Source organism: Leptinotarsa decemlineata, unplaced genomic scaffold, assembly GCF_025532065.1.
Source record: "Leptinotarsa decemlineata unplaced genomic scaffold, Ldec_3_MD MMD2_tig00001064_RagTag_RagTag, whole genome shotgun sequence".
Taxonomy (NCBI): Eukaryota; Metazoa; Arthropoda; class Insecta; order Coleoptera; family Chrysomelidae; genus Leptinotarsa; species Leptinotarsa decemlineata.
This window is the reverse complement of record NW_027412558.1, coordinates 3086694-3101913: the sequence shown is the minus strand read 5'-3', so window position 1 is coordinate 3101913 and position 15220 is coordinate 3086694. Positions and strand designations below refer to the sequence as shown.

General features: G+C 37.2%; 1 protein-coding gene across 1 annotated transcript in view; it reads left to right on the top strand.

Moving 5' to 3' along the window:
• The first annotated feature begins 7871 nt into the window (after window positions 1-7871).
• Hs3st-A (Heparan sulfate 3-O sulfotransferase-A) overlaps window positions 7872-15220 on the top strand; it is a 202767-nt gene continuing 195418 nt past the window's right edge. The window contains exon 1 of the mRNA XM_074175539.1: window positions 7872-8079. The gene's annotated coding sequence lies outside the window, so the exon portion shown is untranslated. The remainder of the gene's footprint in view (window positions 8080-15220) is intronic.

Below are 15220 nucleotides of genomic sequence, written 5' to 3'. Positions count from 1 at the left end.
GCTGCTGAATGAACAACTGGGTACAGGAAATATAACTTATATACTTTGTTGAAGGTAAATAGTGTTGAAAAATTGTTTATTACTATTTTCATTTCGAAATTTGCTCCATAGTTCTCATGTGTTTTGCAATATTTCTCTGAACATTGACATGTAATCTACGATAATATTAATCGTATTGCCGTTTCTCGGAATATCCCCGTTGACAACTGCATAAACAATACTGAAGTGATTACCTGATCATTGATGATATCACATTATTTCGATATTTGTCATAGAGAAAATTGAATCATCATTGGTGATATTCTTAATGTGACAAATAACTTGTGGAAACTCCAATACTCTTGCGTAAATACAGTTTCGCAAATGTTATGTTTCCATTTGTACCGTTGAAACAATAAATGGGAACTAAACGGACAGAATTTCTTGTTTTGGAGCAAGATGAAATAGCAAGTTTCAAAACACAAATTTCCAACTTTGAGATACATCAAATTACACAGAGAGCTCACGTAGGAGTAAAATAAACAACGTTATTCGCACAGGTCTATTTATTCTCGAGTACTTTGTCTACTCAAATCATAAGTACTTTTTCTTTAATGAAACTGAACTGTCGATCAGCGCATAACATTTTTTGATACCGGTTAAATATTATTGTCTTTGGGTGAAAGTTACTTCCCGGGTTTTTTTGGCCGTGGTCTGCAGGTTTTAATGACTGACGTTTCTTCTACTACTGCGGTAAACATTATCAAAGGCGATGTACTTCAAAAATGTTCCTTGGTGATAAACTTTCCCACGGAAAGTTTCGACCAACAGTCCTTAGAGCAAGCGGCCGTAAAACCATATTGTTGGCTGCATTATGTTGATGGCAAAGTGGTATGGCCAGCTGGTAGACACTGAACGATTTTCTTCAATATCTAAACTCTCTCAATCTGAAAATTCAATTGACAATGAGATGAAAAACCCAAAAGACTAGGCGTGCGGATGGTACATTGAGCTACAGAGTGTACTGGAAACCAACATAAACACCTGAACAAAAACTCTAACCACCAGCCACAATGAAAGAGAGGTGTAATTGAAACGTTGGTTGAGAGAACACAACGTATCTGTGAACCTAAGAGTCTTGAGGAACTGGATCACCTGAAAAATGATTTCAAAGGGAATGGGTACAGCGAAGCAGAATTTGAGCAGGTCATTAGATCCAGGAGAAAACGCCAAAGTAACATTAGCTAGGCTGGTCTAGGAGAAAGCTTTCCTTGCCTATGTTGATGATGTTACAGATTGGATTGGAAGAACCTTAGAGAAAAATGAAGTGGAACCAATATTTAGGCCAACAAAAACTATCAGACGAAGTCTAAGGTCAGCTAAGGACCCCAGGAACCTTTAGCAATATCCGGAGTGTACCGGATTTCTTGTAGCTGCGGGTGGTTCTACATTGGAACCACGAAGAAGAGTGTAGATTAGATAGATTAGATGGTCGACTTTTTCAGAACTATAGCTGGCAGACTCTGGTTTCTTTTCCCCACATCTTGCGTGTCTCAGCCTTGCTTTCGCTTTGCATTCACAGAGCACATGCAGTGCGGTTTCTTTCTCTTCTTGACAGAACCTGCATTGGATTTCTTCTGTCAGACCCATGTTGCTCATATGTTTCCTGAGTCGGCTACGCCCCGTTAGTAGACCCACGACTACCCATACAACCTTACGGTCGTGGTTTAGCAGGTCTTCCGTGAATCTGAGCGATGGTTTCATTATGAATTCTTTCGCCTTCCTCATTCCTGGGAGCTCATTTCACCAATATATCGCTTCGGCTTGCATCCATGAATGTATTGATGGGTTTCGCTACCCCGCAGAAGGGTTCTGGACCGACCGTAGTCTTGGATGCGCCTTCACGAGCTAGAACATCGGCCTCCTTATTGCTCTTGTGACCCTAATGTTTGAGTACCCAAGCTAGAGTGACTGTACTTTGGGTACTTAGCTCCTTGAGTGTTCTCAGAAAGCTTCCCACCAGTCTTGAGAAGACTCGAAATGAGCTGATCGCCTTAATTGCCGCCGGGCTGTCGGAGAAAATGCCAATGGTTTCATTTGTGGCCTTTTGCCTGTTTATTTCTCCTATGCAGTGTTCGATAGCCGCTACTTCTGCCTGGAACACAGTTGCGTTATGTCCGAGGCTGAGTGCGGTTCTTGCGAACATACAGTGTTCGACGGGAAACACAAAATCCTTTTCGAAAATACCAAGAGGCTAGCAACGTGGAATAACTATTCAACAAGAATGTATTTAGAAGCCATAGAAATACACAAACACCAAGAGAACTTCAACAGAAAGGAAGAGAGGACATATCTACCAAAGATCTGGCATACAGCTTCAAAAAGCGCCAAAACGAAGCTAAATCAACTAAATCGCACGGAAGTATCCGCGAACCCGCCATTACAAAAAGTGCAAAAATCAACACTATAAATGATAGGGCAGAAATGGGAGCTTCAGTTTCAGTTGACATGTCAAGAAGAGTACTTCGATCACGCTACTGAAGATGAGTGTCGCAGTTGCAGTCGAAACGTTTGGAAATCATAACCGGAAATCTTTCCAAGACTATGATTATTTGTCCATGGGAATTAGTCTGAAAATTTTCCTGCGTTAGCATTACAAATCTCACTGTAATAATCTGATTAGAAAGTTAAATTCTCTTTGTTTTGTGTTTCGACAGCTCAGAGAAGTACTCACATGTGAACAATTACTCATTTTATATCATGCATGATATAACATCATGTTAGGGTACCCTATACATACTCATGTAGAAATATATTTTACCACTTCCAACTTTCAACGATGGTGAGTTTATTTATCTTAGAGCTATGCATTCATGTATTTAATAATAGAAAAGACTTTACTCTGGATGTGAATATTCACAGCATTAATACCAGACAAAATAAAGACCAATTTTATATTCCATTTTATAAGTACAAGGAGACAGAAAACTTGTTGCCTGGGACCAATTATAATCTTCCATAAGAGATTAGGGAAACAGGGTGCTTGAGAAAATTTTAATTTCTATTAAAAATATGCAATAAACAAACACGATACAGCAATTCCTTTTGAAGTAGCGCCGCAAATACTCTTATGTGTTTGTGTGTGTATCTGTGTATACGTGTATATATGAATGAAAGTTATATATTTCTATTTATATTTCTATTTTATTATAAACATGACTAATTACTGTCTTTTTTATATTTTAATATTTAATTTTAATAACATGTATTACTTTACTTTTACTATTATCAAGTATGCTATTTTATTTCCAAATCTGTGGCAAGTAATCTACAGTTTCAAGGATATTATAGAATCCAGGATATCTGCGTCAAACTCGAAACTTGCGTCAGAATTAATTTTTTTTTCGAAATTTCAATGAAAAATCTTATAAAAACAGCTATGTACCTGAAGATTTCTATACGTGTTCAATGATGTCAAAAAGAAAAATAATTATTATCATTATTATTATTACAGAAAGTAGCTCGTATGAATCGTGGATACTAACAAAAATCCCAAAATTTACTGCTGATGATTTGCTCACAGCGAGTAAAATCTACATGTGAAAACAAGAAACCCTCCACGAGAATAAAACTAGAAAGGGACATATTGATGATTCTTGCCGCTCTCAGAAAGAAAAGCACTAAAATGGGAATCGTCAAACGATTCGATTGTTGTTTTACGATGTGAGATGTGTACCGGTATGCTCAAGGATCCAGTTTAGTCGGCAAGCAGACTGAAAGTGAGTAACATTCGAAAATTACCCCACAAATGAGTTTTCAAAACAGAAATTTTGTCCAAAGGGATACATATTTTTCGGAAAACGCAACTTTCCCATGCGAAAAGAATTCTCTGTCAGGAATCTCCAGTAATTGTATTATTGTTGTACGAGGCCGATCAGTAATTTCAATCCAATCATCTCCTGAAGGCGCCAAATTGGTTGTTGAAACGCGTGTCGAGAAAATTATTGCAGTTCTGGTGTTTAGGAGAAGTACTTGTTTTGGATTTATTCAACGCTAATGTTTCCAGTTCAACTTTTTTTTTTCATCAAATAACCAATGCAGTGTACAAAGATTGATTCGTTTTCAAAAAGCCTAACCGCTTAGAAAAAAGACCCAAAATCTATTATTGATCCATTTCTATTTCAGTTTTTAACAATTCAATCAATTAGAGCTAACGGTTTTTATATTCTTCAATTCAGTACTCTGTGCATTTATATTAATGAAGAATTACAAGTACAAGTCGAGAAGTGGAGCTTATTGAACGACCACTCGATATTATTGGTCGTCATACCTTGTATTTGTAATATACTGTTTGGAACCTTCGGTGTAGTAATGAATATTACTGGAGTTATTTCCTAACACTGAACTGTTATTTCAACACCTTTACACGTGTTTCGATCACCAAGGAATTCTATTTATTACAATGGTGTCAAGATCACTTGCCCTCAGATATAAGACAGGCAAATTTGACCAATGTTTAGAATAAGAGTGAAACATTTTTGCAAGAGTTGCAAGAGTGCTAAATTTAAGTGACAAAATGTGCATATTTGAATTCAGGTTATTTAAGATTTTTGTTTATATTTTTGTTTTGATATAAATGTTTGTTTGTCTGGTTCAATGGGTGTGTTTATTTATGTTATATTATAAATAAGTAAGTTTATTATATAAGTGTTGATAATATTTTTAAACAAGTCTGTACACAACCATGTTGAGACAAACTTTCGATATTGAACTATAGTGTATGTTCTAACTTTACTTTTTTGTATGTGTTTTTATATTCACATTTTATATTTCTATACTTACATTTGTATGTACTTTTCACAAGCTTTGTCCACAAGATTTATTCTTAATGACAATAAAGTATATTATCATTATTATTCAAGAGAAAGATCAATCTAATCCTAATTATAACGTTATCTTTTTTCATACCATAGGTATCTCTTCTAATTACCTGCGTCTTATGTGTAATTGCACAATATTGCCTTATCTACTAGTCTTCAATTGATTCTACAATGTGTCCTTATGGAATAGTAAGTGAATTTAATTATTGGAATATTATTTTAACAAGCTATATAAAATTAATTTTACAATATTGCCTTATTCACTGGTCTCAAATTAATTTTACAATGGTTTTGTTGCAAAATATGATGGGCGACTGCTGATTTTTTAGGTCTTCCATATTTTAAGTGTGCTAGGTGTTCCTTATATCTTACTTCAATAGATCTTTTTGTCTGTCCATAATATTGTGCATCGCAGTCCTTTTCCGAATTCTCAACTTTGTCTTTTGGACAATTACATAAGGACACATTGTAAAATTAATTTAAGACTAGTAGATAAGGCAATATTGTGAAATTAATTTAAGACACTCAAGACGCAGCACTCAAGAAAGAGGTATCTATCATATAAATAAGAATAACTTTGTAAGTAATATTAATCATACCTTGTGTTATGAAAAACTGCTTAAAAAAAATCAATAAAGAATTTATTATATTAATTATCATGTAACAGTAAATATATTTCCAATATTGTATTTTTAATGGAAAAATGATAATCCAGATTGTAAAATTTAAACATTGCTTGGATTTGTTTGGTTCAAATTACTATGAATAATTTTTTTCAAATATTTCCACCTATGAATATTACTGGAGTTTTATCCCAACACAAAACCATAATTTTTACACATCGTCACGTGTTTCGATCAACAAGTGATCATCTTCAAGAGGAAGATTGAACTTCCTGCACGTTCATACTTCTGTCAATGATGACGGACCAAAATATCTGGATTCTAGTATCCATTATCAAGTCTGTTCTAGTTACTACTCAAGTTACTTCAAAAAATGCTCGATATTCACTAGTATATCGCTATCTCCTTCAATTACCCTTTCATCTGAGGGACGTAGCGCGCGCAGTCTTAACGCTGCATCTTCTCGGGGAAATTTTCACAGACAACTTCTTATCGAAGTGTTCGCAAAAAACAGCGCTTCTTTTGGTAAAAAATCATTCATTGAACAGATAGGTGAGAAGTACCAATTAATTAACCTGTTGCAACCTGCCATCCCAATGGATGTAACGGGTGATTTTTAAAGAGGTATACAATTTTATTTTCAAAACAACACAAAAATTTGAAAAACCTGATGAAATCTTTATTGGAATTGATAGAACGTTCAATATAGTTTAATGTTTGAATATGATTTCATGCAAATGTTGTCCGCGGCTCCGCTTTAGATGGCCCATGCGCAAGGTTCAATTTTGGCACACTCTCTCTAACATTTCGACCGTTATTTCACGTTATTTCACAATATTGGCTTCAAGAGCGTCAGTCGTTGCTAGATTATCCCTGTAGACATGAGCCTTAACATGACCCCACAAGAAATAATCCAAAGGCATTAAATCATACGATCTAGGCGGCCAATTGACGGGCCCCAAACGTGAGATGAACTGTTCACCGAAGGCGACTATTAATTGGGCCATTGTTTCGCGTGCCGTGTGGCATGTGGCACCATCTTGTTGAAACCGCATGTCAGGCATGTCCAATTCTTCCCTGTTGGGCAACAAAAAGTCATCAATCATCATAAGGTAGCGCTCGCCATTCACAGTAACGTTCCGGCCATTGTCGTCTTTGAAGAAATACGGCCCAATCCAAACCAAACAGTGATTTTTTCGGGATACATCGGTAGCTCTTGCGATGCTTGTGACTGGTCTTCACTCCAGATGCGGCAATTTTGATTGTTAACGTATCTATTCAACCAGAATTTAGCCTCGTCGCTGAACACAATTTTTCGATAAAGATGTGGATTCTCCAACTTTGCCAGTGTCCATTTACCAAATGTTAGACGTTGTGGGAGGTCGTGTGGCTTCATTTCTTGCACCCGCTGTATCTCATAAGGTTTTACACCCAAATCCTTTCGCAAAATTATCCACGTATTGGAGTAAAAGAGGCCCAATAGCTGCGAACAGTGGCGAATCGACATTTCACGGTCATCATAAACACTGGCGGATACAGCCGTAATATTTTCTTCGGTCCTCACTCTACATAATATGCTTGTTGATGGTTTAATGTCCAATAATGTAAACTGGGTTCGAAATTTAGTCACAAGCTGCACGATACACTTTCTTCACTAAGCATGAATTTTGATGATAAAATTCAATAATTTGCAAGCGTTGTTTACTCGTAAGTCGATTCATGGTTAAATTATAGACGAAACTGAACAAGTTTGACTATGACACAAGATACGATTCACGCATGATCTGTCAAAAACAGTGTTGCCAAAAAGATACCAACAAAATAATCACCTATTACTAGGAAATAACCAACCCAAGGTTCGTATATTCTAAGATCCATATTTATTATTGATATTGAATTAATTTATTGAATAAATGAGTATACCAGTAAAAATAAAATAAATTTTTGGACTTTCATTCAATGAAAGTCTGACCAGCATTTTCCTAGCAAACCCACCCGCGATTTAGGTTTTAACAAAACCTTACTAAATTTATTTCTGATCGAATGGAAACGGCGTTTTTCCAAATTCCAATCAAAACATTTCAGTCTGGTTTTTCGACCAGTTTCCGGATAATCCCCCTCGACTTGTACACTGTTTTATCAGCATTACGAAAATGAATCTGTGTGTAGTATCACCAACAGTCCTAGCGCGAGGTTAGGAGAGACCCCTGGGACACTCCCGAACACACGAAACCTACTCCACCAGCTACACGAAAACATCATCCACGAAGATCAAGGAGCACGTACAACCGGACCATCTCCCGGCGTAATTTGGGGATCCAGAGTGCGGGACGCGTGGTATCCTATCGATTGAAGTTGGCGCTGGCGCTCTATTTCTCACTCCTGCTCTAAAGGACGCAGTGTTCACTTGTTCAAGTCGAGAGTATCCAGCGGGCGGTCGCGGTGCTGCAAATGTCCGTGCCTCAATCGCACCGGTAGTGAAGTGGATTTCTAGGTTGTTTTTTTGTTTTCTTTGCCTGGTGGAGTCGAGACCGCTTCACTCTGGTGGCAACTGGACGCGTTTGCTGCCGCTTTCCTTCGCTGGTGCTGTCAGAAAGGTGAGTTCAGTTTTTCGTGATTCTGGAGGAAAGTGTCCTTGCGGTTCAATCGAGTTAAAGCATTTTCGATACTAGGTGTACTGAAGATACCATCAGAGGAATTCGAAACTTCTGAATGCCATTCTCGTGTCATGTGATTCAAATGAAAAGTCACGAAATCATATTCTTTTTCACACTTTGAAAAAATGTTACAAAATCATTATCAACTCTTCATCTGTTTTATGCATGATTGATATTCATTTTCATTATATGGAAAATGTGAAAATATACTCAGAGAAGCAGTAATAGTATCGTAATTTTGGCGCCAATTTACGAATGCCTCCAAAAATGAACTAAACACTAAAGAAGAATATAAAATTCATCAATGAAGAGCGTAGATGAACCTGAGTTCGAACCAAATCATGAATCGAAAAATCACAGAGTTGTGAAGATCAAGGGAATTAGAGCATGAACTCCAAAAGCTAGCATACATACATTTTTACCCAGAAAGTGACATATTTTAGGAATAGTTTTATCATACATATCCACAAAAAAAGGCATCGATGAATCAGTAACAAAAGTGGACTGTAGAATTTTCACAATTATAATATTTTCTTAAGAGACAAAAACGATGTTCGTATTGCTGTAGGTAGAATTGGATTTTTGTGATATTTTGTTTGTTTATTTTTATCGATCTTCCCAGTTCTTTCGATACATGTTCCTATGTACACTAGTAAGATGAAGACTTGGAGCAATGTTATGAACGCTTTTCCGAATGCAAGTTATGAAATACACCAATGTACCATCTTCATCTTCCATCCTTCAACAGTTGTCTGGAAGAATCTTCTTGACGAGCAGTACTGTTTTGTTCTGTAACTCTGCTTTATTTTTGGCAGCTTGCTTTTCTGAATGGTTAATAGCTAGAGAGAGCTTTGGAAAAAATCAGACGCTGCCTTTATCGTAATCCATAGACTTTTGAATTATTGATGTAGAATTCATCTTAGACCAAAAGTAATACTAATGTACAATAGCACAGTACTTACCACTGCAGTTTTTAATTGTTCAAGTCAACTAGCAGGTAGTCGTGATGTTACAATATATGTGTATTAATGGCACTAGTAGTGAAGGAATTTCTATTTTGTTTTTTGATTTCTGGGTATGATGAAGTTGAGACCACATCAGTATGGTGGTAAGTGGACCCGTTTGCCGCCGCTTTCCTTTGCAGGAGTTACCAGAATGATGAATTAGAAGGTTTGCGGTTGCGTTAGAAATTGTCCTTCCAGCTCTATCAGTCTGCAAGTCCTTTGGTTTCAGAATGAACTGAGGGTGAAGTGGAGGACATACTGACCTTGTGTAGTTCATTTCTGTATCACGAGTCATGAAGGAAATGTCCAGAATATATATTTCTATTTCTATACTTTTTAAAAATTTATGTATGCCGGTATGTATTTGCTCCACATGAAAATCTCTGAAATATATTTCGACTGACAGTAATTGTATTGCAAATTTGGCGCCGATTCACTGAAGTCTTCACAAACTAGATGAGTCACTAACAGAGAATATATGAAGTGACAATGAATTCATTACATGCAATCATCAATAGGTTTCAATTTTCAACAAAAGAGCGATACATTTCCCATTGTACCAATCCACGTGAAAAAAACAATAAATCGTTATTAAAAGTAGAGTATTAAATTTTCTCAATTATGGTATAATTCTTTTTGAAAAACTAACATGGTAGTTGGAAACAGACGTTCATTGGAGAGAACAATATTACACCCATCCCCAAATGTAGAGTACCACAAGGTAATGTCTGTGGTCCTTTCCACTAACACTGAAATTTTTTCTCAATGAACAGTAGTATTCTTTCATATTACTTCGTTCAGCAGTTGACATCATATTCATTCTGAATAGTCAATAGTTGAAGAGACCTTGAAGAAAACGTAGACGCTGAATTTATTGTTAATGAAAGATGACTAGTAGAAAACGATAAATACAGAGTGGTCCAACGCACTTAACGCAAAAATGCTCGGATAGGTCAATTTTGCTTTTGAGAGGGACACATTTTAGATGTATTTTTCTACCTGTGTCTTTAACCCCCTAGCGAGGGTGAGTAACAACCCTAAAATTTTAAATGGAAAGTGGGATCGAGTGATATATTATTTGAAAGGGCACAAAATTATCTTCCCAATGATACCTAATTTGTTGTATTTCACTCAAACATGTAGCAATTCTGTAGCATATCAGGTGTAATACTTCTGCACACTGCTGTAATTCATTGGCGAAGATCTTCTATGGACTCGGGCTGCGTAGTGTCCCCAAAGGAAAAAGTCTAAAGGCGATAAATCAGGTGACCTGTCAGGCCATTCGATGGGGCCTCTCCTTTCAATCCACCGTCCAGGAAACCGGTCATCTAAAAACTCTCTTACCGGAGCAACACAGTGAGGAGTTGCTCCATTTTGCTGGAAATGAAGCCGATCATCATTATGATTTTGGTCATTTTCAATTATTTCTGTTATGAGAGGATCAATTGTATCTTCAAGCATGTTCAGGAAGACCTCACCATTTGAATTCCCAGGAATAAAAAGTGGCCCTACTATATGACTACCTAATATGCCACACCAGACATTGATTTTTTGAGGGTACTGGGTATGGACTTCTCGGAATAAGTGTGGGTTACTGTCATCCCAGTAACGGAAATATGCTTATTCACAGCTCCATTCAAAAAAAAGTTCTCTCATCGGAAAAGCACGTGTCGAATGGTAGGTGCGGATCATCAATTAGTAGCTGGTTCAGTTGTTCACAAAATTGCAGCATTCTATCAGGATCATCTTCATTGAGTTCCTGTACTAATTTAATTTCGTACGGATGAAATTTATAGGCTTTTAATATCCGTATTATGGACGAATGGGAGACACCTGAGGCTGCAGCAAGCTGACGGGTACTTTGAGTATGATCCAATTCAACATGTCCCAAAACAGCGACTTCCACTGCTTCATTTCTGATCAGTTTCCGTGGCTGGTGTTTCACATTACAGACAGATCCGGTATCGACAAACTTTTGGACTAATTTGGCAACGTACGAATCATTCACATTTTTCCCGGGATGACTGTTATTACAGAGGCCAGCAGTAAGTCAGGCACAACTATTATGTTGATAATGAAGTTTAACAATTTCAACTCGTTCAGGAATGGAATAAACCATTTTTACAGTAAAGTTGAAATAATTTCAAAAGCAACCGAACTGAATCAATGAACGTTTGCCTAAATTATTTTTGTACACTTATCTGCTGTTGTTATTTGAACCAAAAAACGCAAGAGAGAAATTGAGGAATGTAGTAGTGATGAAAATGCCGTTTTTTCCGCATTTTCATTAACACCAAAAATATCGAGTAAATGTTCTTGCTTTTTTTATAACTATTCTAGTAAATACAACAAGTTAGGTATCATTCGAAAGAGAATTATGTGCCCTTTCAAATGATATATCACTCGACCCCACTTTCCATTTAAAATTTCAGGGTTGTTACTCACCCTCGCTAGGGGGTTGAAGGCACAGGTAGAAAAATGCATCTAAAATGTGTCCCCCTCAAAAGCAAAATTGGCCTGTCCGAGCATTTTTGCGTTAAGTTACAAAAAAAGGAGCAAAGCAAGGTGCATACTTTTTGTTGGACTACTCGTTATGTAACAAGTGTAGACCAATAATTGAATGTGGAATTTGACGATACTGGCAATAGCACCGATTTAAAAAGAAAAAGAAATGGATTTAGCATCTATATTCTACATGAAAATAAATTCGGAAGTAAATTAACTTATTCTGAAACACTTTCGTTCCATGAAATAGTTTGTGGTGTTCAGCACTTTTCGACTTATTCTCTAGTGAAAATATCAATTATTCAGTCAATTAACCTAACCTCAATTAACTCATGAAGTACGTATTTCATCCACAAAAATCATTCAGCGACGCCTTTCGCGACCATCTTCCGAAAGCCTCTGAAGATGCCAACTATTCGCGTCGGCTAAACGTCAGGAAAATATTCCAACAAACGACGGCTTGGAAACTCGAAACAACTAACAGTTTCAAAAGTTGGCCGCGGAAGCCTAAATATCAGAGAGAGACTGCCAATAGCAATGTTTCTTCGATTTCAAAAGCAATAGCATGGACCTCTGAAGATGCCAACCACCTTCGCCGGCAAAACGTCATGACGAATTCTAACAAACGACGAACCACAAACAGTTTAAGATAATTGGAGGAAAACCACAACCAGGGTTTATTGATCACCGACAGGAATGGTATCCATATCTGAGAGATATTTTACTCCATCCAGCAGTCAGCCCACACGGTAGAGTCCTCAAACATTTACGCAGCAAATGTCAACAGTTCCCGCATCAATCTTGAGTGCTCAAAGAATTAATATTTGATGTGAACCCTCGGGGACTAGGAAAGGAACACTCTGCATGTCAACTCTAACAATTTCAGGGTTAATTAATTACTCAACCGTGGAGTTATTGATCGTTTTCCACTGGATACACACTCATAGAAACATTATATGTTATCGGAGATCATGAAAAATACAGTCAATATGTATGTGGACCGTGTCGGAAATTGATGTTTTGTTCAATTAAAGATAATTGTTCGCAGAAGAAATGAAATAGTATTTTTCTTGATCTTGTTGTACACGAATCTACGTTGTTTCAAAAGTTTTTTGGTGTCAAACATCTATAGTCGCACTTGAAAGGAATTGCTGGCGTGACGACGCATGCCATGGCGACGGGTAGCCATGTGTAAGCGACTGTGCGGTTCTCTTCTCAGTGGTTCGGCGTTACTCTATCTCTCTTGCTACACTCAGCTCGGTTACCTATAGTATAGACAGTTGTGTCTACTATAGTATACGTAACCTGTATTTTAGTAAATAAATAATTTCAAAAAATAACTTCAGAAAGTGAAAATGAGCAGCCTCCTGCAGAAGAAGCAGAATTTCACTACGACACACTATCAAGTCATCAGTAAGTTGATTTCATTTTTATATTTTATAATTGAACTGTGCTTTAACTGTGCATTGAGCTCGTGTATATTTGATATATCTCAAAAGACAGTACACAATTTTCATAGCATATACAATTTTTAAATTGGTTAATAATTAATTTCAAATTCATTCTCATGAAAAATAATGCACCGAACAGGAATCTACGTTGTTTCGAAAGTTTTTTGATGTCAAACATATATAGTCGCACTTGAAAGCAATTGCTGGCGTGGCGATGCATGTCATGGCGACGGGTAGTCATGCGCAAGCGACTGAGAGGTTCTCTTCTCACTGGTTCGGCGTTACGCTATCTCTCTTGCCACACTCAGCTCAGATACCTATAGGGTAGACAGTTGTGTCTACTACAGTATACATAACCTGTATTTTAGTAAATACATCATTTTTAAAAATAACTTTAGAAAGTGAAAATAATCAGCCTCCTGCAGAAGAAGAAAAATGTCACTACGACACACTATCAAGTCATCAGTAAGTTGATTTAATTTTTGTATTTTATAATTGAACTGTGCTTTAACTGTGCATTGAGCTCGCGTATATTTGATATGTCTCAGAAGCCAGTACACAATTTTCATAGCATATAATACTTTTAAATTGATTAATAATCAATTTCAAATTCATTCTCATGAAAAATAATGCACCGAAACACTTGCTTGAAGAAAAAATCACATGAAGACTGACAAAATTATATTTCAAAATCAGATGACAGCGAGTAGCTCATGAATAAGCGAGAGAGAGAGAGGGAAAAATATACTTCATTGTCCAAAAAATCAGGTACTTATTGACAAAGCATGTTGAAAAAAAATTGTTGAAAAGTGCTTTAAATCTAAAGAAATGAATTTTAAACGTTTAAGCCAGTCTCGAAAATACCTTTGGTGTCCTACGTACGTAAATGCTGTCCATCGTTGTGTTGTTTTGTCAAACAAAAAATACAGAACAAGGATCAAGCCACCCCAACAAACCTAATCGAGGAACAAGTACAAATCAAAACACAACAAGATATCACATTCAATATATTAAACAAAACCATACACATTCCTAGAGAAGATCTAACACGAAGAAGAGTACCTGATGCAGAACAAATACAGGCAAATTTACTTAAAGTACCTGAAATACCTGAGTTAAGACGCTCTGACCGTATGAAGAGACAGACAACAGGATGACCAGTTCAGTTTGAGGAGTGCCAGATGATGACAGTACTACCAACTGTCGAAAGCGCTCGCAGATAATTAATAGAAGATATAAAGCTATATATATATATATATATATATATATATATATATATATATATATATCAAACCTGCATTCCTTCAAAAAAATGTTAAAGAACTATGACACGACAATAAATGTTATTCCGTCTATAAAATTGTCTTCAATATATATCCTTTGTCTTATGTGTCCATAATGTGTGTCAATATGGCCCCTCACAGCATATAATTTCAATTAATATTTCCAAAGATATTACAGAGTAAAATGCAGGAACATATCGGTTGCGGCGGTTAACTGTTAAGGTTGTTTCTGTATCTGTGGAGTAGGGAGGGTGGGTGTAAACCCATACCACTTAGACGACATCTTCCCGAGGAGTTGTCCTCCTACGTCATCGTTTATCCTGTCCTTTCCAGGAAGGTGGACAGGTCACTAGGAGATATCTCCTTTGTATTGGCAGGTGTAGGCCAAGTCTCGCCGACACACTCTCTTTGGCAACCTTGAGGTGTCTCACGATGGCCTTCGCAGAGAGTTTGGAAGGTGCAGCGACATTAAAGTCGTTGCGCAGCTTCTTCAACCTTCTTCGGGTATCCGCACATCACCCTGCGGCCATTCAGCTTTCGGCACGATTCCTTATACCTCAGCTTGGGTAGGCTGGTCCACGGTGGCATGTATTGCAAATGCTTTTGGAGTTTCAGTTCCCCTCACCCTACTTATTTCTGCCACTGACCAGGAGTCCAGCGACCCAGTCCGTAAGGCCACATTGGCTTCCCGGACAGGGCCTCCAGTCTCCTGGCCGTTCCCCTATCCGCTACCTGGGTAGCCTAATCTACGGGTTAACATTGTTTATAAAGACATTCTGCAGTATATTCAGTATCAGTATCACCCGTGCGAGCCGGGACGGATCGCAAGTAACTTAAC